This window comes from Talpa europaea (assembly GCF_964194135.1).
Source record: "Talpa europaea genome assembly, chromosome: 9".
NCBI classification, from domain to species: Eukaryota; Metazoa; Chordata; class Mammalia; order Eulipotyphla; family Talpidae; genus Talpa; species Talpa europaea.
The window spans coordinates 98,159,819-98,179,885 of NC_140076.1; positions in this window are offsets into that span (position 1 = coordinate 98,159,819).

A 20,067-nucleotide genomic window follows, 5' to 3' on the forward strand; every position below is an offset into this window, starting at 1 on the left:
TCCCCACTCTGTCTCTGGTGAATCCTCTTAGCCCTTGCACCTCTGGCCTACATCCCAGTACTTGTATGCATAAATAAATAAAATATAAATCTTTAAAAAAAATCACTCAGTTAATTGGCTTGCCTCTTTAGGAAGCTATGATTCAAAAGAAATTGTGCATATCTCAGTGGTTGAAGCTCCAAAGCAAAACAAAACTAGAAGCAGATAAATCCCTCTGCTTAAAAACAAAAACAAATTTAAGTGACTTTAAGAGCAAAACTTTTCTTTAGCAACCAGGAAAAAGTCACATAGTGTGGTGGGAAGTTGGGGATGACTATTTAACTTTTGTAAATGATCCCACTCTTTGAATGGGACTGTGAAATGACCAGAAAAAGCATATTTTGAACATGTTTGATAACTAAATAACTCTAGGAAAACTGAAGTTTACTTTTTAAAATTTAACACTGTTTTACTGGGTAATTTAGGTCACACTATTTTTTGTTTATTTTCATGAACACTACTTTATTTGACACCACTTAGGGTTCAATCATGCCTAAGAAGTCAGAGTTATGTGACCCCAAGTCACTGATGTACATTACATAGCAAAAAAAACTGACTTGAAGAATTTAAGGTAATTTCACATTTTATTAGATATTGAATTGGCTCTTCCTTTGGAGATTTTTTTTTTTTGTCATAAATCTCATCATCATGTGTGTGTCTTTGTCCTTTGGGCAATATTTAACCCTGTTGACTCCTTGTTATTTTCTGAAATACTCTCTACCTTTGGACTCCATGACACTTATCTCTCTTGATTTTGGTCCCCATAATTTTACTTCTTAGTCTCCTATCTAGAGTTCCTCATCACCTCATATCCTCCCTTTAACACAACTGCCCTTCCGCCTTCTGCCAGAGGCCCCCCCATATCACTCTATACTTTCTCCTTGAGTGAGCTTGGTGACCAACCCCAGTTCTGCTCAAATCCATTTCTTGAGCTTCTTTGTCTTTCCTGAACTCCTCTACTTTGTTGTTTCTCAGACACCTAATGTTCAGTGTCTAAAGTTTTTATTTACCCTTCAAATATGCTCTTTTCCCTTTGCCCATTATTATTGCTGATTGCTGGCTTCCCAAATAACACCAGCACAACCTGTAAGAGTCCGACCATTTCACTAAATCAATTAAACAAGAGGTCATTTGACAGAGGTGGTTTTACTACCTTAGCTGTCCAGGTAAGTGAAATAAAACACAAGCAAAAGAAAATAATGCTTTAAAACTAAAAAAAAAAAAAAATCTAACTCAAAGGACAACCAATCACACACAACTAGGAATTCTCAAGTAAGCCAACCATTTAAGCTGCAGCCAATCAAATAATTCCTTGCTTTGCTTCCAGCTTCTCTATAAAAGTCCAGATCCTAGTTTTTGTCGGAGGAGCACTGTCAATCACTTCTGCCTTGGCCACTGCCATATTTGAATCAATTTTTGCTCAAATAAACATTTATTTTCTTTTATATCCAAAAGGGCAGGCTTATTATAAAAAGGAGAAGAATAGAGGGCACTTAAATGGACACTTGCAGGCAGGAAGAGTTGCCCTTGAAAGGGACAGGTTTGCAAAGAGAAACACCTGAATTGTCACTGGCAGGCAGAAGGGCTGCTGCCCCCGGCCAATGCAGAGATTGCACCCATCCTCTCCTCTGGGAGAACACTTACATTTTTTAATATGCATCAACATATCTTTTATTAATTGTTTGCTGAGTTATGAGGAAGCACCATCTCAGTAGAATGCTGGCAGTGTCTAGGGAAGAAAGTAAGATTTGAGTTTATTGAGAGCTGAAACTTTGGTTCAAGATGAGCATTTCAATGTGCAGACATAAGTGGGGCTGCGTAGGGTCACCATCACCAAATGAACTGGTGGAAACAAGAAGAGTGAAGATTTTTGAAGGAGGGGTCAATAAATCTTAAGGTATGAACTGCTGATGCTTTCCAAGGAAGATGTGTACTTCCATTTAATGAAAAATGTACCCTAAGAACGTAAAACACTAATTCAAAGTGATGTACGTGTTCCCATGTTCATTACAGCACTATTTACAATAACCAACCTATGGAAACAACCAAAAAAAAAAAAACCATTTGCCTGAGCTCAAATCTCCTGTAAAGTTTTATTGAGTACGACAATAGAAGAATGAAGCCATGCCAATATTGAGAATATATTATGTGGTTTTGGAGGTGGGGTGGGGGAGAGAAAGCTAGTTCCATCTTCAGTATCTAGTCTATACATGGAGGTAGATTATTTTGGTTCTCACGATGCACATAATTATTAAAACAACTGGGCTGCTGCTGGCTCGTGACTAGCACTTGCTTCACATAGTGTAAGTTTTAATAACATTAGGCCTTGCTACCAGTTTCTTAGAAGAATTTACTCATAAATGAGCATTGTTAATAAAAATTCCTTTTAAGACATATTTTATTTGATAATTTGAACATCTAAGAGAGAGAATTCTAGTCCCATCTGTGATTGCCTCTTCATGCAGGTCTTTGATCTCCCATTTGTAGCAGGAACTTAACTCTATAATTCTATTCCTGACACTATCGCACTTATTTACCTATGTTTTTGCATGTATATTTTCCCCAATTAATTGAAAGCTCTTTGAAGGCAGTTCTTAAAGTAATATCTGCAGAACAGATAATAGGAATTCAGTAAATCGATGTTGAAAGAATCCAGTTTGATGGTTGTGTGGTTATTCTTAATATGTGAAAACTTTTTCATTTAAAAAAAAAGTGGAGTGACCTGCTTCATTAATATTAGTTGCTATTGTCATAAACTCCTCTTGCAGTAATATAATTGCAAATTAGACCATTTAGACAACTGTCTGAAGACCTGGAGGCATTGTAATATATAAGGTAAAGAACACAGGCATCCAGCCACAGTGATTTTGGCTCCAGAATAACTATGGGATTTTGCAAAAAAAATTTTCATTTTCTAGGTCTCATTTTCCCTCTGTAATATTCCAAGATAATTATACCTGACTATATTTGATTCCTAGGGTTTCCATACCATCACAAACTAGATGGTTCAAAATAACAAAGTTATTGTCTCATGCTTCTGGAAGCTAGAAATCCAAAATTATATTGCTGGCATAGTCATGTGCTTCTGAATTCTGTGAGTCTGACTCTTTCCAGCTTCAGGCGGATTGCTGGCAATCTTCGGCATTCACTGACTTGCAGTTGGCTAACTCCAATGTCTGCCTTTGTCAGCACATATATTTTCCCTGCATCTGTGTCTTCACATCTTTTTATAAGGACACCACTGTATTGTATTAGAGATCCAGCCACTCCAGCAGACCTCATTTTCATATAACTAATCACATCGAAATGATTTTTTCCAAATAAATTCACATGATGAGATACTGGAAGTTAGAATTTTAGTATCTTTTTTGGTGGGGGGTGTGGTGGTGGGCATTTCAATCTATAGCATTGACATTAAAAGTCTTTTTGAATTAGAATGACAGATCAATTGCTTAGCATCTATTTGATGCCACAAAAATTTATTTCCCTCTTTCCTCCTCCATGCCCACTTATAATTACAGTGGCTGTATAGGGCTGATTTCAGTCTGTCCCAAGGTCCTTATGCTTCTCAGAATCTTGCACGCGATGTGGGGAAGATGGGTCATCTCATTGATCTCTGAGATCTTCATCCTCATGCTGGCTTCTGAGAACCTGGGCTAATTAAATGTTATTTGGTATTTTTGTGTGGAGAATCAATTGCTTGCCCACATGCAGGGTTTAGCCATTGCTGGCTCCTTTCTTTGTCATTATGTTCAGTTTTGCTGAGCTCCTCTCCGCATAACAATATGTTTTAGTGTAAGGAGCCCGTTTGTTCCAGGAGGGCACTGGCATTCCCGGGGGCCCACAAACCCCACCAGCACCAGTTCTGATGCAACAGGCCAGGCAGCTTCGGGGTGCAAACTGTCCTAAGTCACGAAAGTGTGTGGAAGGGTGGTTAATTTTAATTGTCATACTTTACTTTTGGCTAAGCTTACCTCCTGCCAGATTTCTAATTCCATTAACATTTAAGATTGCCAATTCAGGCCATCTGTAAACATGAAAAGTTATAAAACTGGGGTCTCTTACCAAAGCAATAGTTTTAATATTTGAACAGAAGAAAGACTGATGGGCCCAGTCCTGAAAATCCCAAACATTCTAATTTGGAGTAGGTACATTCTCTGCCTTCCCTACTCTAAACTTCTTAGGTCTTTCTTGATGTGAGTGGATCTTGGTTTGATGACCACATTTTTTTCCTTTTCTTTTGTTTCTTTCTTTCCTTTTTTCTGTCAAGAATGCACCTTGGCAAGCATTGTGGAGAAGCCCAGCGCAGGCTTTCTGAGCTAGAAAGGTTAAAACTGTGCTGACAGGATAGCCCCAGTTCTCTGCTGTTGGTGAGTTATTCTGTTTATTCTACATATGTTTCTTTTTAATTAAAATGTCATTTTTAATTAAAAATGAAATGTCAAGAAGGAAAAAAATTTGGCAAAATCCGGACTGTTGCAGTGAATGCAAGCAGAAAAACTCAGTAGAGGGAAATAACTTTGAAAGGATGAGAAAAGCATTTCATTCACCATTTTGGTAAAAGAAAAGAAAAATTCAAGGCTTGGAGAGGTTTTGAATGCCCTTTGCTGTTCACAGCATAATGCGCATCTGCTTTATAGCATATTCCCATAATTAAAAAATATATATTTGATATGTGGGCACATGCTTTAAGTTAATGAGTGATGCTGATGGGTGCCACATTTTTCATGAGTGACAGAGCCACTAATGAGATGTAGCATTGACTGCGGAGGGTACCAATAAATTGCATAAAACACCCCTGCTGGCCATTTATTTAATTTATTTTATAGAACTATAATGCCCTATAGTTTAATATGGAGCTTTTATTTTGTTATAAAGACCCAAGCCTACAATGGGCTTTTCAAGAATTATGCATCATTTATGCCTCCCAAATCAGCATTGCTCTGATAGAGAATGTTCTACATTATGATTAAATCCTCAAAGCGATGCCTCCGTAGACAAGTAAATTCCATAAAAATAACTGCACTAGAGTATATATCGCCTTTACTAGAGAGGAGGAGCTAGACATGTAGTTAGAAAGATGGTGGGGTGGGTAGAAATCAGCTGTGGAAAAATGACAAAAAGTTGTGCTGCTGTTGAATGAGGAAAAGACCAATAGGACGTGAGACTGTCTCTAGGAGAGGTTTCCTTCATTTGACCTTTCCTCTTTCTTTTTATACCTCATTTGCTCTTGATTCAAGTGTGAAACTTGCCCTCCCTCTCAATGCTTCACCACCTTGGCTTTCTTTCTTCTCTCTGTGGTGCCACACTTTTCCCTGACTTAAGTCTTTGCATATCCTGTTCTTTCTCCTTGAAATGTTCTTTCTCCATTTTTCCTAATGTTCCACCTAGCTACTCATCCTTTGGGTCTCAGTTTTATGAAATCACTTCTCAAGCTCAGTCAAGTCTATCCTACAACTGCCTTTCCTGTACCATCAATAGGTACGGTCATGCCTGCCCTTCATTATACTTTCACAGCACACTGGACTTCTCTGCAGCACTTATAGCAACTATAATTAAATGTTTAATTATTCAATACCAACTTAAGTTGCTTATATTTTCTAGAATGCAAGCACCAGGAGGGCAAAAACTATGTCTCCCATTTTTATAGCTGTGTCCCAAGTCCCTGGCAGTGTCTTGTACATCATAAGTGTTAGATACATATTTACTGAATAAAATTTACTCTCAGTAAAGTATTTGGTTAGTTGATTTGCTAAAAAGCAAGTTAGTACAAGTTTATATAGATTACAAAAGGGCTTCACAAGCAGTCAAGCCCACCTACAGCTTAGAGTTAGCTATTTCTAGTCCTCCTAATTTCCATGAAAATGAGAATAAAACTGACCCTCCAATTTGACCCTCCAATAACATAGAAAAAAATGCAAGTTAAGGAAACAAAGTTTTGTAAATCTCTGCTGTGATTCTACTATGTGTCAGGCAGTGTGCTTGGCACCTATTATCTGGACCTTTCAGAAGCTTTCAGTTTAGTAAATTTTGTTGAGCAAATGAGAAGGAACATTTTTATATTGGCTGTCTTTTTTGTTTTCCCACCAATAAGTATTATCTAGAGAAAAATGAAAGTCAGGTGTCTACCCAATTCTTAATTGAGTCAATAAGGGAAAATACTTGTATGTGTCTATTTAAAAAACTAATTCTGATGAAGACTGAAATGTTGCTTACTTATTTGCTTATTAACTAATGTGAAATGACTACTTTTGTTGAAAATAAAATGGTAGAAATGGTATTAAGTACATATACATTTTTCTGTCTAGTTCTCAAATTTTATAAATAAAAGTAATAAAAGTAAAGACACCTCCTATCCATTTCACTGGATATTTTTTGACACTTATCTTTGAAAAATTATTGAAAAGGTTCCCCCCTTTTTCTTTATCATTGTGATAGTCAAGTTCTGCCTGTGTCCAATGGAATCTCTCTTGCTTTATTAAAGCAATTTCTGCTTGTTTGCTTCTCTGTATCCATGGAGAACTGATCAGCATCCTTCATATAAAACCCTTTATATTCTTGGAGACAGTAATTTCCTGTGAGATATTTAGTTGAAAGTTCCATAAACTTTTGAGAAAAAAAGGGCTGTGGTTAGTTTATACTTCACAAAAATATTATTCCAAAGATTTAGACATAGGATAGTTTACATTCACCTTTCTGTGTGACAAATTAACTTTAACTCCATTTTAATAGCATTTTGAGTTCCATCATAATGCATTTAAATCATGTATCTCCTGTTAAGTATGGTTAATTATTTTGAAAGGGTGATCATTGTAGCAACTCTCTTTGGATTCTCTTAATTTCTTGGTAAGTCTTTTCAACAATATTCTATAATTTAAATCTAAAACTGTCCTGTATCAATTATTACTTATTTCAAATTTGTTTTGCCAATTTGAATTTAAAACATAATCTGATTATGGATAACCTATAAAAAACATTCAGGTAGGATACAGTAAAAATATTGTCTTTTAGGTTTGCGTGATTTGATTTCAGGAGCAGTTTTTAGAAAACACCTTATCCCTGCAATTCAGATCAGAAGTTTATAGTTGTCCACAGTAGTTCAAGAAATTCAAACACATATGTAACATTAAAGGCAAAATGTCACTGAGACTGTAAACATCTGTATGGTGATCCAGATGTTAATATTCGGGATTGACAATTCTGGCATTAACATCTCATAATTTCTTCACTCTTCACATGAAGGGAACTCTTCATGGAAGTTCTATGATTGGAGGGGTCTCTGTACAAATTAACAAAAAAGTTCTGCCCAAGTGTTTCCTTGGTTTGGTGAAAGGCTGCCCTCTTGTGCAGAGATGAGAAGCAACTCATTTACCTTATTAGCTGATGAAATTTCTGCTAGGTTCTGAAATGGATCTTAGTTCAATGTGTGGCACCGACAGTTCTCCATTGAGAAATAGCAAGAATTCATTCTTGACCTTCCTTTGGACTCCTTGTACTTTTGAAAGGGTTTATAGTTTTCAGGTTTCCTTTGTACAACTCAGAGCAAAAAATAAACTCTTACCTTCAACACAAGAAAACAGCCCACAAATAGAAAGAATACACAGGGTTTCTCTTTCCAAAAAAAAAAAAAAAAAAGTGCTTATTTTTAATTACAAGATCTTCTGATCTGTTCAGGAACAGAGTTAAATAACTATACGAAAAAAAATTCTTTCATTTTGTGGAAGGCTTGGTTGTGACTGCCACAAATGGGAGAAAAGAAACTTAGAGAATCCTTTACAAGATTAGTACTTAAACGTGATAAATAGAGCACGTACATATTCTCCCTCTTTCCTTTTCCTTGCTTTAGTTTTTCAAGTATTTGGTTCCATTGAAGGGTGCTTCCATAGTACCTATTTGATAAGCAGATATGATAGATGGTTTCTATCTGAGATTTTAATAATATTTTATTTTATGCAAATGTTTTCTTGTAGTTTTTAGATTTGGGGTTTCAAAAATCTTGAATAATTATTGTCACTTAGGAAAGAATCAGTTGACTACCTTTGTGAGTAAGAGTGGCTCAGAATCCTGAACGATGTTATCTGAATTAATTACTCAGTCTCTAATCCACAAGTCACAGAATGTCAAAGAGACCTTTGTGGGGATTAGTTTAGCATTCCATGAGGCTCTTAGTCCTTGGAGGATGTTAGAGCTCCATCTTTTTGGAAGAAAGGAATAACTTAAAAGCAAACAGAATTCTAAGAAAAATGACAACATATATCTATACAAAAAGTTGTGTGCAATTTTTCACAGCCAGAGTTTTAATAATAACTATAATAACCAGAAAGTAAAAACAACCCAAATATCCATCCATGGACAAAATGTGGTTTATCCCTACAATGGAATATTAGTCAGTCATAAAAAGAAATGAAATACTGTTATCTATTTCTGTGAAATTTTCAAAATAGACAAATCTATAGAGATAGAGTATATCAGTCTTTTCCTAGGACTAGAGGTAACAGGGAGGGAGTTGGACAGGAAAAGAAGGACCATGACTATTAATGAATTCATAAATATTTGGAGGGGTGATAAAAACCATTGAATTTTACTAATTATACTTTACTATTTTTACACTTTAAATGAATTTTATGCTATCAAAATTATATCTCCATTAAGTTTAATAAAAGAAAACAAAAAGAGCCACCTGTGAGTTCTCTAAAAAGTTTTTATTTTATTTTAGTGGCTGGTATTAGGCATTCAAAGCTCTCCGTGTGTGTTATAAGGCACAACCCCTCAAAATCTTCCTTATTTTTTAGATTTTATGTTGCTGGTTCAAATCTGCCTTCTTGTTTTATGAGTTTAATTAATATGAGACTTTTTTTTCCCTCTTCAGGACAAAATGCCTTGGGGGGAATGTAAATATTTTAAGTGTTGTTATAATATTTATATGAGCAGAAATAAAGCATCAAAGATAGCATTTTACCCTAATATATACTAGCTCAGGCTCTGAGAGCCTGTCAGGATTCAGATCCCACTTATTCATTGTACAATCTTGCACTTTTCTTTGAGTCTCAGTTCCCTTAGCTGTGTAATGGGGACAGAAGTCCCTTCTTCACACAGTTGTTTTCTCATGTATTAGATGAGCTGACGCATTTAAGCACTTTGCAAGAGTTCCTTAGCACATGGTAGACATTCAACAAAGATGAAATTACTACTAATAGTTGTGAAGGAAATCTATTTATTTAAATAAAGAACATGAATAGGAAACAGCTAACAGTGTCCTCAAGCCACTTTAATGTTAATTAGGAAGTTTTTGCATTGGTCTTTAAAAATATGAATATTTATAGGGTTCCACATTAAGAGGCATTTTTTTTTCCTTTAAAAGGAAAGAGAGAGAGAGAGATGCACATAAGGAGCCATCTTAGCTTTTGGGGAATAGGCAAAATTATTCTCTTCGGATATTATTTTCAAAATAATGGATTTTACTTGTCCTAGGAATTTTTTTCTGCTTTTCATCACAATTGCAATCAGCACACTACCTGCTTCAGCAGCAACAGAAACAGCTGGATCACCCATTTTGATGAGGGATTACTCTTCAGTATTTATAGTAACACCCATTTCACCAAGTGGAGCCCAAAAGAAGTGAAAAACAAACAAGCGACTTTTCTTATAACAGGTAGCTGTTTTCTTTTGTATTAAATTTCCTTTCCTATTGCTTTCACCAGCTTCGGTTTCTGAAGCCTATTTTGCTACTCTGGGGGACTGTTGAAAGCAGCCAAACCAACGTAGCAAAAGAAATTTTATTTTAAATATATAAAGCTTTGCTTTAAATATCCTGTAGAGGCATTAAGCAGAATGTTGAGAGATTTAAAAAAAAAAGCACGTAAACATGCCAAAGACCTTGAAATCTGAACAGAGACGACGTTTGAAGTCAGATGTGCATAAATATGTCTTTTTTCAGTGATATTAATGAAATGGTTAATTCTGTTGTCATGGCAACAAAGAACAGCTGTGATAAAAAGCTAAAGGTCTATACATAATGCCCAATACAAGGTCTCTCTAGTTCTAAAGCTGATTTTCTTAGCTACAATAGAAAGTGATGTTTTCAATATCATCCTAAGCTTTCACATCAAATCCTTTTACTTAATCCAATAAATAGACCAGTAGCATAAAAAGGAATATATGTTTGCACATTATAAACCTTATAAAAGTTTACCTATGCTTAATCTTCCGAGGGGATCAAGAAAGTAAACATATGCTCTTGCAAAAATAAAAATATATATTGAATGAATCTGTAAAAAATCAAATCTGTTCAAATGGGATATCAGAGTAATTATCAAACACATTATTTTCTAACCAGTAGGAATGTACTATATTTGAAATAACAGTATCACCATCTACAAAACAGCAATGCAATAACAAAAATAATTCCATTTTTAAAACTCACTAGAACATATTAAGTGACAGAGTTTATTTTCCAGGCCTATCAGTGTTGTCTGTTCAAACTTGAGTTCGCTACAGGTGCTAAATATATCGCACAGTAAATCCACCCCAGATTGCAGATGAATTTCAGGCTCTGATATCCCATATGAGATGAGACTCATTTCATCTCTCTTACAAACTTTTTCTCTTCCTCATTTCTATACCTCGAGGGGATCTATTAGAACTGTCCCTTCCACTTTATTCTAGATTATGAGCTCACATACCCTAAAATACCCCCCTTCATTACTGTAATAATCGAACGGGTCTCCAATCCACTCTTCACCCAAATGCCAAACTAAAACATCAAATTTTATCATGTGTCTGAAAATCTTTGATATCCTTCATTTTACTCTCAGAGGGAAAAAAAAAAACAACTTCTTTATCTTTATCTTTTATTTTTAAATAAAAATTATGTGTACAACATGTAGATTTGATACATATATGAAGGGATTCCTACAGCCAAGCTAAGTAACTGATGTATCTCCTCACATAGTTAACCTTTTTTGTTTTAATGAGAACACCTCAAATCTACTCCTTTAGCACTATTGCTGCAGTATTAACTCATGATGTACTTTAGATTTCTAGATGTACTCACTGTACATAACAGCAAATTCATATCCTTTGACCCATATTTCCTCATTGCCTTCCCCATCCATTCTACTCTTGGCTTCTATGTTTTTTGACTCTTTTTATTCCACATACAAATAGATCAGGCAGTATTTTTCTGCCCATGTCTGGCTATTTCCACTTAGTGTCATGTCCTCCAGATTCATCCAAGTTGTTGCAAATGACCGATCCCCTTCTTAAAAGGCACTTGAGGATCTGAATCATAGTGACTTCACCCTTGCACCTCTCATCAAAAAAAGGTATTGAAGTTCTCCAAGAAGATACTATGTTCTTAATATGAGTGTCATTTTATGCTGTTTCTCCTTTAATTTGAATGTCCTTTTTGCTTCTCCATTTTATGCTCTGTAATTTGTTATTTACAATTTAACTCAAATTTTCAAAGGTGAAAACACAGTGTTATACATTAATGGTAATAAAAATGGTCAAAATGTACAGGTTCAGAGTTAAATGATTTCATTAAATTGTGGCATAGCCATAACATGGAATACTATGAAGTCATTACAAACAGTTAGAGATATACATGTATTGATACAGAAAATATCTGTTGCTATCTTTTTTAGTTTACTATTAGGTGAAAAAGAATTTTAAGTGTGATTCAAATTTTTCAAATTAGCTAAATTGACATATCACGTGCTACAAAATTAACACAATAAAGTGTATAGTTTAATGAGTTTTTATAAATGCGTACTACACCACATAACCACTATCACAATCGAGGTAGGACTTTCCAGTACCTAAGAGGTTTCCTTATTCTCTTTCTAGTCAATCCCATTGTCATTCCCAGTCCCAACAACCCCAGATTTGCCTCAGTCACTCCATATTAGATTTTCTTTCCTAAAGTCTCCTGTGAATAAAACCATTTAGAATGTACATTTTTATGTCTAGCTTTTTTCTTTCAGTGCAATGATTCTGAAGTTTGTCCATGTTGTTGCAAATTCCTAAGTGCTAGGAATCATGCCAAACAAGACAATATAGAGAATTATCCAAACACAGTATTTCTTCTTTGATTATTTAACTATAAGCTGCCTATTTACAAGACCTGCATTTCATATGCTATTTATTCCCAGTAGGAGGCACAGTTCCTGGCATATAGTAAGTGTTCCTTAATGATAAATGTTGTAAAAAAAATGAATGGAGCCCTCTGAGATTGGGTCAAAACCACATAATAGAGAGGCTGTTGAGGGTGAATCCTCATGCACACTGAGGCATGTCCAGATGTGTCCCCTGGTTTTATTCACAGGAGACTTTAGAAAGAAAATCTCTTCCTTAATTTTTCAATATGTTTGAGTTGGAAGAATTTAAAATTTTTTTCCCTGAAAACAAGTTACCTGTTTTGTGTATATAGCATACACATAAAATATATAGATATTATATAATATTTACAGAATATGTAATATTTACTTTTCATCTTGGGCTTGCACTTTCATTTTCTTAACAGTTTAAAGAGTAAACTTTTTTGTAGTTACACTTTTTTTTTGAAAAACAAAACATAGAAACTCATTTATCAACATGGAAAAAAAAAAAAAACCCTGAAAGATATATAGCAAAATGTTCACAGTGAGTATGTGTGGGTGATAAAATTATAGGTGATGCTTCTTTTCCCATTTTCTCCTCTAAATTTCCTATAATAACCATGAATACATTTTAAAATTCAAATGGAAAAGTAATACATGTATAAGAAAACAAACTTACCCCAGTTGCCCTGTTTTTTCTTGCAGAGCTTCTTAGACCTTCTCAAGCCCCTGGTGGAGGTCAGGGGACTCTCTCGTCAAATTCCTGACTGTAATTTTCATTTTTGCATTCTAGGAACCTGTACCTGGCACAATAAAATTTGATTGGTGCATCAGCAAATATTACCGTAGACTGAGAAACTGAAGCCTGGTTGAGTTTCAGCAAAGGGGAAAAACCACTTATTCAGGATGTCTGGACAGAAGCCTGAAAGAGACCCAACAAGTACTTGAGCTGAGTGTCTAAGTTGTCTGCTGGGAGGCACTTACATACACAACAAGGTGGCAAGTTCACACTCGGGGCCTCTTTATACAAATGAGGTTTTCGGTCAGTGCAGTTCAGACTAGTAAAAAGTTTGTTGAGCAGCCATTGGTCAAATTTCAACCCTGGGACTTCTTTGGCAAACACTATGGTTTCATTTTCTTCCTGGCAGTGGACACATCTGGACATGCCTCAGTGTGCATGAGGATTCACCCTCAACAGCCTCTCCATTATGTGGTTTTGACCCAAACTCAGATAGCTCCATTTTTTTTTTTTTTACAACATTTATCATTAAGGAATGCTTACTATATGCCAGGAACTGTGCCTCCTACTGGGAATAAATAGCATATGAAATGCAGGTCTTGCAAATAGGCAGCTTATAGTTAAATAATCAAAGAAGAAATATGTATAAGTCTCTATATTTTCTTGGTTGGCATGATTCCTAACACTTAGTAGGTCGTTGGAAAAAAATGTGTTGGTGAATGAAATGGATACTAATTGAAACTTGTATTTGTTAGCATCATTGTTTCAGGTATATTATCTACTTATTTGCCAGTCTTTTTAAAGAAAACTTAATAGGTATCAGGGAGGACGATTCAAATTGCTAGGGTTTGATAGATGACTGAGCACAGGGTTTTGTTTGAAATGAACAAACCAAGTGAGCTTTTATGCTGGGGCTTCCCAAAAACTGATGACTCCTGTAGGGAGAGGTATTCGGAGATAGAAGGCAAATAAAAACTTTTCCATTTTTTTTTTTTCTTGGAGAGTTCATCTTTAAATAAAAATGGAGTCCCGCCATCTCCCTAGAACTGTCTCCTTTTCTTCTTTATTAGACGTGGTTAGAGCAGATCTCAAGTTAGTTAAAATTGCCTTAATTATTAACAAGTCTGTGATCATTCTTTACATAGATGCTATGTATTCCTCAGTCACTAGAATCAAGACACTGATGTCATTATCTGTGTAATCAAATTGGATGATTTCATCCTCAGGCTCTCTAATCTGCATTAGATTAGACCTTTTGGAATGGAAATAACTCATTTCCTGTGAAACATTAACTCCCAGATATTAGATATATCCTCACTGGCTACTATGTTTGAACCTTTTTCTAATAAGGGCAAATAGAAACGGTGATTGCAAGAATTTCAAGAACATATGAATAAAGAAAATGTTCTTTTAACAGATGATAAATTCTAGTTATCTAGAATTTGTTCGTGTGTAAATAGAAAAGACAACTAGGAATGTGTGTGGCCTTTTTTTCTGAATAAATTGAGCATTGACTACCATTTTAGTGAAAGGATGTATCTTTTCTTCTTAAACTTAATATTAAACTTTTCAAACTTAATAGGGAAATTTTTGAGTGTTAAGCATTTATAACTGGACATTAAACTATTTTTGCTTTACATTTATGGTAGCATTTCATAGGGTGGGACTTTTTACAAAGTTTCACTCTAAATTTTGATTCCATATTGTTTCGAGGCTAAATCACTATGGGCGAAAATATATACCTTGATGTATTTAGTGATAGGTTTGAAGATGAAAGAAAACTTTGAGTGAAAATAGAGAAAATGCATGTATCATAATCTTTAGTTTCTCAAGATAAAGATACATTTCTGCAGAACACAAGGCTGCTGTGAATTATTGGTAAATTCTGAAGAGCTTGTTAAGATGCCTTAAACTCAATTAAGATCACCTGTTAATCTGGATTATTATATTTTCAAAACCTTGCTTGTAGCTCATGATTACTGATTTAGTCCTTTCTTAGGGTGACTGATTATAGGGTTCCTTAAAGCAAGGAGACCTACTTTTCTAGTTTAGTCATTTTTTCCAGCAGTTGATAGGGATGAGGGTAGAAAGATAACTGTGGACTTTATCTGGTTTGGATTTATAAGAGGGAGATGTGAAAGGGTGAAAAATGTTTTTCACACACTCAGAAGCCCCAGAAAAAATCAACTGCCCACTAGAGGGAAAAGGTGGCATTGGGATGTAAAAGAAATCATTCTGTACCCCTCTGGGTTCTTTTTTGGTTGCATGAGTAATCCAAACAGCATCAGACAGGTTAGCAAAGAAAAAATAATCACTTTAGTAACATGTATGGAGAATTTACATGATAGTAAAGTCTAAAGAATAATGGTGCAGGCCAGGGATATTTATCCTGGGTTCAGTTTCAGTGGTGTCAAGTACAGAGAAAGGAAGATTTCACATGACATACAAGTGTGTGCGTGTGTATGGGGGGCATTATCTCATCTTTACTATCAGAGTATAGATAAGATTCTTGAAAAGGACACGTTTACTTGTGAATCTGTTATAGGACAGGGAGAGGGGCAGCCCAAACCCCGCAAACCTGCCTATTCTAAATGGGTGGTTCTGCCATCCGCCGCATCCACACAAAACATGAGACTTTAATGGGAAGGAACTTTAATACAACTAGGAAACAATACAGGTAAGGCAAAGAGTCTAGTTTCTAAATCAAGCACCCAAAGTTACCCGTCCCCTCGTGGGTAAAAGTCCATCCATATGGGATCGGTCCAGAACAAGGCCCCAAAGCCTGCTACAATTCTAAAGCATCTTCCAGTGGGGACCCACAGAAAAGGGTCACAAACAACCGGACAAGCCCGGAAGGAAAAGAGCAAAATCAACATCAAGATAAAAGCTGCCATTGTCACCTCCCCACGAGTCTCACCCACATCTGTGTCACCCAGTCCACGACCAAAAGACAAGTGCAGTTTCTTCACGTGTCTCTAGGCTCCATGCGCCTCCTCAGGTCTCCTGGCTCCATCCTGCTTCCTTCCTTTGTCTCTTCGGCAGCTTCTCCTCTTCCTGCTCAGCTCCACCCTCCCTTGGGTGGGGCAGGGAACCTCCCCTTTCCTGGGGACCACCCTGTTACAAATCTACAACTGGATGAGATCTGCAAATTACATTCTTCTCGGTCTTAAAAAGGGGAGCAATGATTGCTTCTCAGTTTAGGAAAAGAGCATAAATTTAGGGACAGGATAGTTTTTTTTCAATTAGGGCGGGGCAAAGGTTCAGGCTAGGACTGAAGTTTCAGTCCTTCAGGGCCTTTACCAGACTCTCAACCCAAAGCAATTTGCATTCCTTAAGTAAGGAAAATAGACCTCCAGAGACTCCCAGGCTCTTGATTGACATCTAGTTTTCATAACAAGATAACTAGAGGCCCACTATGGGGCACTGACATTTTTGGGGAGCCCTGTAGGAGTAAGAGTAACTCTGAGGCTCCTGGCTCTCTGAAGTCTTGGGGGGGGGGCCCCCAGCTGAGCAGCATCAGCCTTTGGCAGCTGGCTTTGATGGCTGACGCAGGGCAGCCGGGTTTGGGTTAAAATGAACAATAAGAGAGAAAAAAAACCACTGTAGTTTTGAAAATTTTTTGGTTTTGTAGTGCCAGTAGGGCACAGGGCACATTCTCTATGGGTCCGGGCAGATAGGTAAAGGAGAGTCCTGGCACCCTCAGTGGCTTTTCCAGACTTTAATGCTCTTTCTATGTCAGTTGTGGGGCAAGCCCGCAGGCTGGCAAAGCAGGGATGGGGTGGGGCCCGGGAGGCTGGCAAGCGTCCCTGCCTACGGACTCTTTACTCTTTCTCTTTGGGCTTTGTCTGGTGTCCTCTTGTGTCCTACCCCTTTACCCCTTTGTAGTCACTCACCTCTCGTAGCCCTTTGGCAGTAGGTGTCCTTCCTAAGAGTCGGCTCTATATATTGCCTCAGGCTCCAGGCTCAGGTGTGCCCACTCACGCATGCCCACACCACACTCCAGGCATCCACAGCTCACACCACACTCCAGGCATCCACAATCAGGCACATATGCTCGGGGCCCAGGCCCCCCAAGCACCTCCTGTATTCAAGGCCACAGACGAAAGCCACAGAGGCCAGAGGTGTAAAAGCCTGACCATAACTCACCCTGCAGTTTAAAGCTGGCCAGCGCCACTCGAATGCAGCAGAGCTTACCTGCCCAGCTGCGGGGCTGCTGTTGTGAGATGGTGCCAGGCAGGCTGGAGTTGCTGCCAGGGTTTCGGTTGCAATCACCTTTAAGCTTGCACTGGCACCAATTGAGTCTTGGAAACAAAAGGTTTGGAAAAGAACCCATCAGTTTGAAGTGGCGGGCGGGTACCCTGAAGAGGGATACAAGCTAAAGTTTCAGGGAGGCTTGAAAAAGGCTCAACTCACCTTGGGAAAAATTTCAGGTAGACTTGTCCAGAGAGGCTTCAGGGAGACTCAGAGGGACTTGGCTTCAGGAGAGAGACTCTGGCCTCAAGAAAGATTTCGCAGAGACCTCTGCTTCTGCTGCATTCATCGGGAGGGCCCCTGGACTATGCCTGGCACCTCTAAAGAGCTGTCTGGTCTGGCGTCTGGCACTGCCCAGCCAGGCTTTGAACTGTGGCCCTACCGCTGTGATGAGGCCTCAGCAGCGCCACCTGTAAATTCTCCCAGATGCTGTGGATTAGCTAGATCCTGGTCCACCACTTAACGGGGGGGTGCCACTAGTCCCAGGCTCTCCTCAGATGGACACCACCATCCTGCAGGAGTAGCTTTTGGTTTGGACTCCTGGATGCTGTGGACACTACCTGGAACAGCACAGCTGGATATTTGTGGAATAAACCTGGTTTGTTGCTGCACCCTGAGACTGAGCCGTGCCTTGCAATTGTGAATGCAGGAGTGAGAACCCGACTTCCCTCCAGACTTTGCACACTTTCAGACCAACACCTATTGTTCTGTCATACCTTCCCCTAAAATTCTAATGGTCAAAGAAGTGGATTTTGGTGAGAGCACAATTCCTGTACAGTCAGCAAACTAAGATTCTAAGTCTTGTGGTGACATAACTGACGGAGGACAGGAATAGAAAAAACTGAAAAGGGGGTGCACACAAGACCAGAAACCTGGCGCGCACAAGGAGGTGGGGGTAGAAGAGATTAGCATAGCCTTTGACACAGCTGTAGAAACCAAGATCCTTAGGCGCCAAAGCCTAGATTCCAAAGCACAACGTCCAAGCAGGTATCAGACTGCAGCAGGGAGTGTCTAGAGCACATACAAAGGTGAAGATATGGAGATTGAGCCCATTGTAGAACCTCTGGTCCCTTTCAAACTCTACATAGTTATGCAAAATCAGCAATCAACTGATGGCTCATTAATATGAGCCCCTCCATACCAAAAGATGATGATAAAACATAACACTGCCCCCACAGAGAGGTAGCTCTTCCTGGCTTGTGTTTATGCAAGTGTACTTTACTTTTTTGTCCTTTAAATACAACTGCCTTCTCTGTCACGTGGAGAAACTTGCCCGGGAAACTCACCTCGTGGGGCTGAAAGGGAAGCTCTGGTGAAACCTTTCCCAGACTGAACCCAAGGACCTCACATTAACTCCAACACCCACATCGTAACCATCTCATTAATAAGTCAGAAAAATTTTAAGTTTGTAAGTTTGTAAATTAACTAATCAAGGTCTCAATATCTTTAACTACAAAATAATCAGAGTATGCATGTCACTGATGAACTCTGAAGTTGAATGAAATTGTGTAAGCAAGATGTTTAAGCAATGGATGACACATAGTAAGAGCTCAATAAATACTAGAATTTGTATTATTCCTGTTAGTGCTACTGCTTATGCCTTCACCTAGAGGTATAAAACATGCTGGCCCGAAGACTTAAGGGTCCAAGCTCCCCAGCTGCTCCAGTTTTTACAGCATATTCTGTTTTGTAAGGTTGTGAGTTGAATAGCAGTTTGCTCCTAAGATGCGGTGATATGTCTAGTGTGTGTGGTAAGAAGTCACAGAAACCACAATCGCAGGACTTCTGGTAGGTGGGCAGCTGCCCTGCTGAGAGTCCCTGGTTTGCAGGCAGAGAGCAGGCAGATGACTGAGTGGTCAGGTTCACATAGGTAACCTCTCTAGCTATCAGATGGGAAATGTGCCTCCTTTTCTCAAGGTTTTCTCCTGAAGCAAAATATCTATTTTAGTACTCTATTCTTTTCTAAGGTTAGGGTGCATAGAATAACAATTAGTCAAGTAAAAAATATTTGTTAAGTGTCTATTATAATTTTATCCACAGGTGCCAGCCCTAAGGAGCTTGCAAAAGAAGTATGGCTGTGTTCCTGCCCTGGGGAGACAAAACATACAAACTTGAGGCAGGAAGAAAACACCTCTGTAGCTAAACCAGGGCAGGAAAGTGTGGCTGGTTTGATTGACAATGGGGGGGGGGGATTGGGGACTAACTTGGTTTCTGACTTTCTGAAAAGTTCTAAAAACTTGCAAAGGGAAGAAACATTCATGCCTGCAGGGGCCAGGCAGGGATGGGTGGGGTGAGTGGGGATGTTCCCTTGCTGGGAGAGCTCCAGTCTTGCCTGAAGGGGCATTGCTTCAAGTTTTAGCAGGGTTCTGCAAACTTTTTCTGTAAAGTACCAGATGGTAAACATTACAGACTTTGCTGGCCATCCCATCTCAACTTGACCGTGCAGCTCGGCAGGCAGCTCTATTGTCCACGAAAGCAGCTGTGGACAAATTGGTTAGTGAATGGGTGTGACTTTAGTCCAGTAAGACTTGATTACAAAACCAGGCAGCTTTCATGTGGCAGCTGAAGTTCATCAGCCCCTGCCCTAAAACTGGTGGTTGTTAGATCTGAATTTTGAAAGGATTTAGAAATGAAGATTGTAGTGTGAGAAGTTTTGATTTTATGAGGTTGACTCAAAAAAGTTAATGTCAGTTGATCCAAGCAAAACCATTTTTATGATCCCACAAGTCAATTTGCATATTCTCAGTAAGACTTGATAGAGGCCTAAAGGATAAATAGGATTTGATGACTAAGGAGGAGAAGGGAGGGCTTTTTAGGAAGGAGGAATAGCATGAGAAAGACAGTAAGTGGACATAAGATTCCCACGGAAGGCAGCTTAAGAGAGCAGATATTGAAGCCAGACTGGTCAGAATCAGATCCCAATTTTACCTTCAACTCACT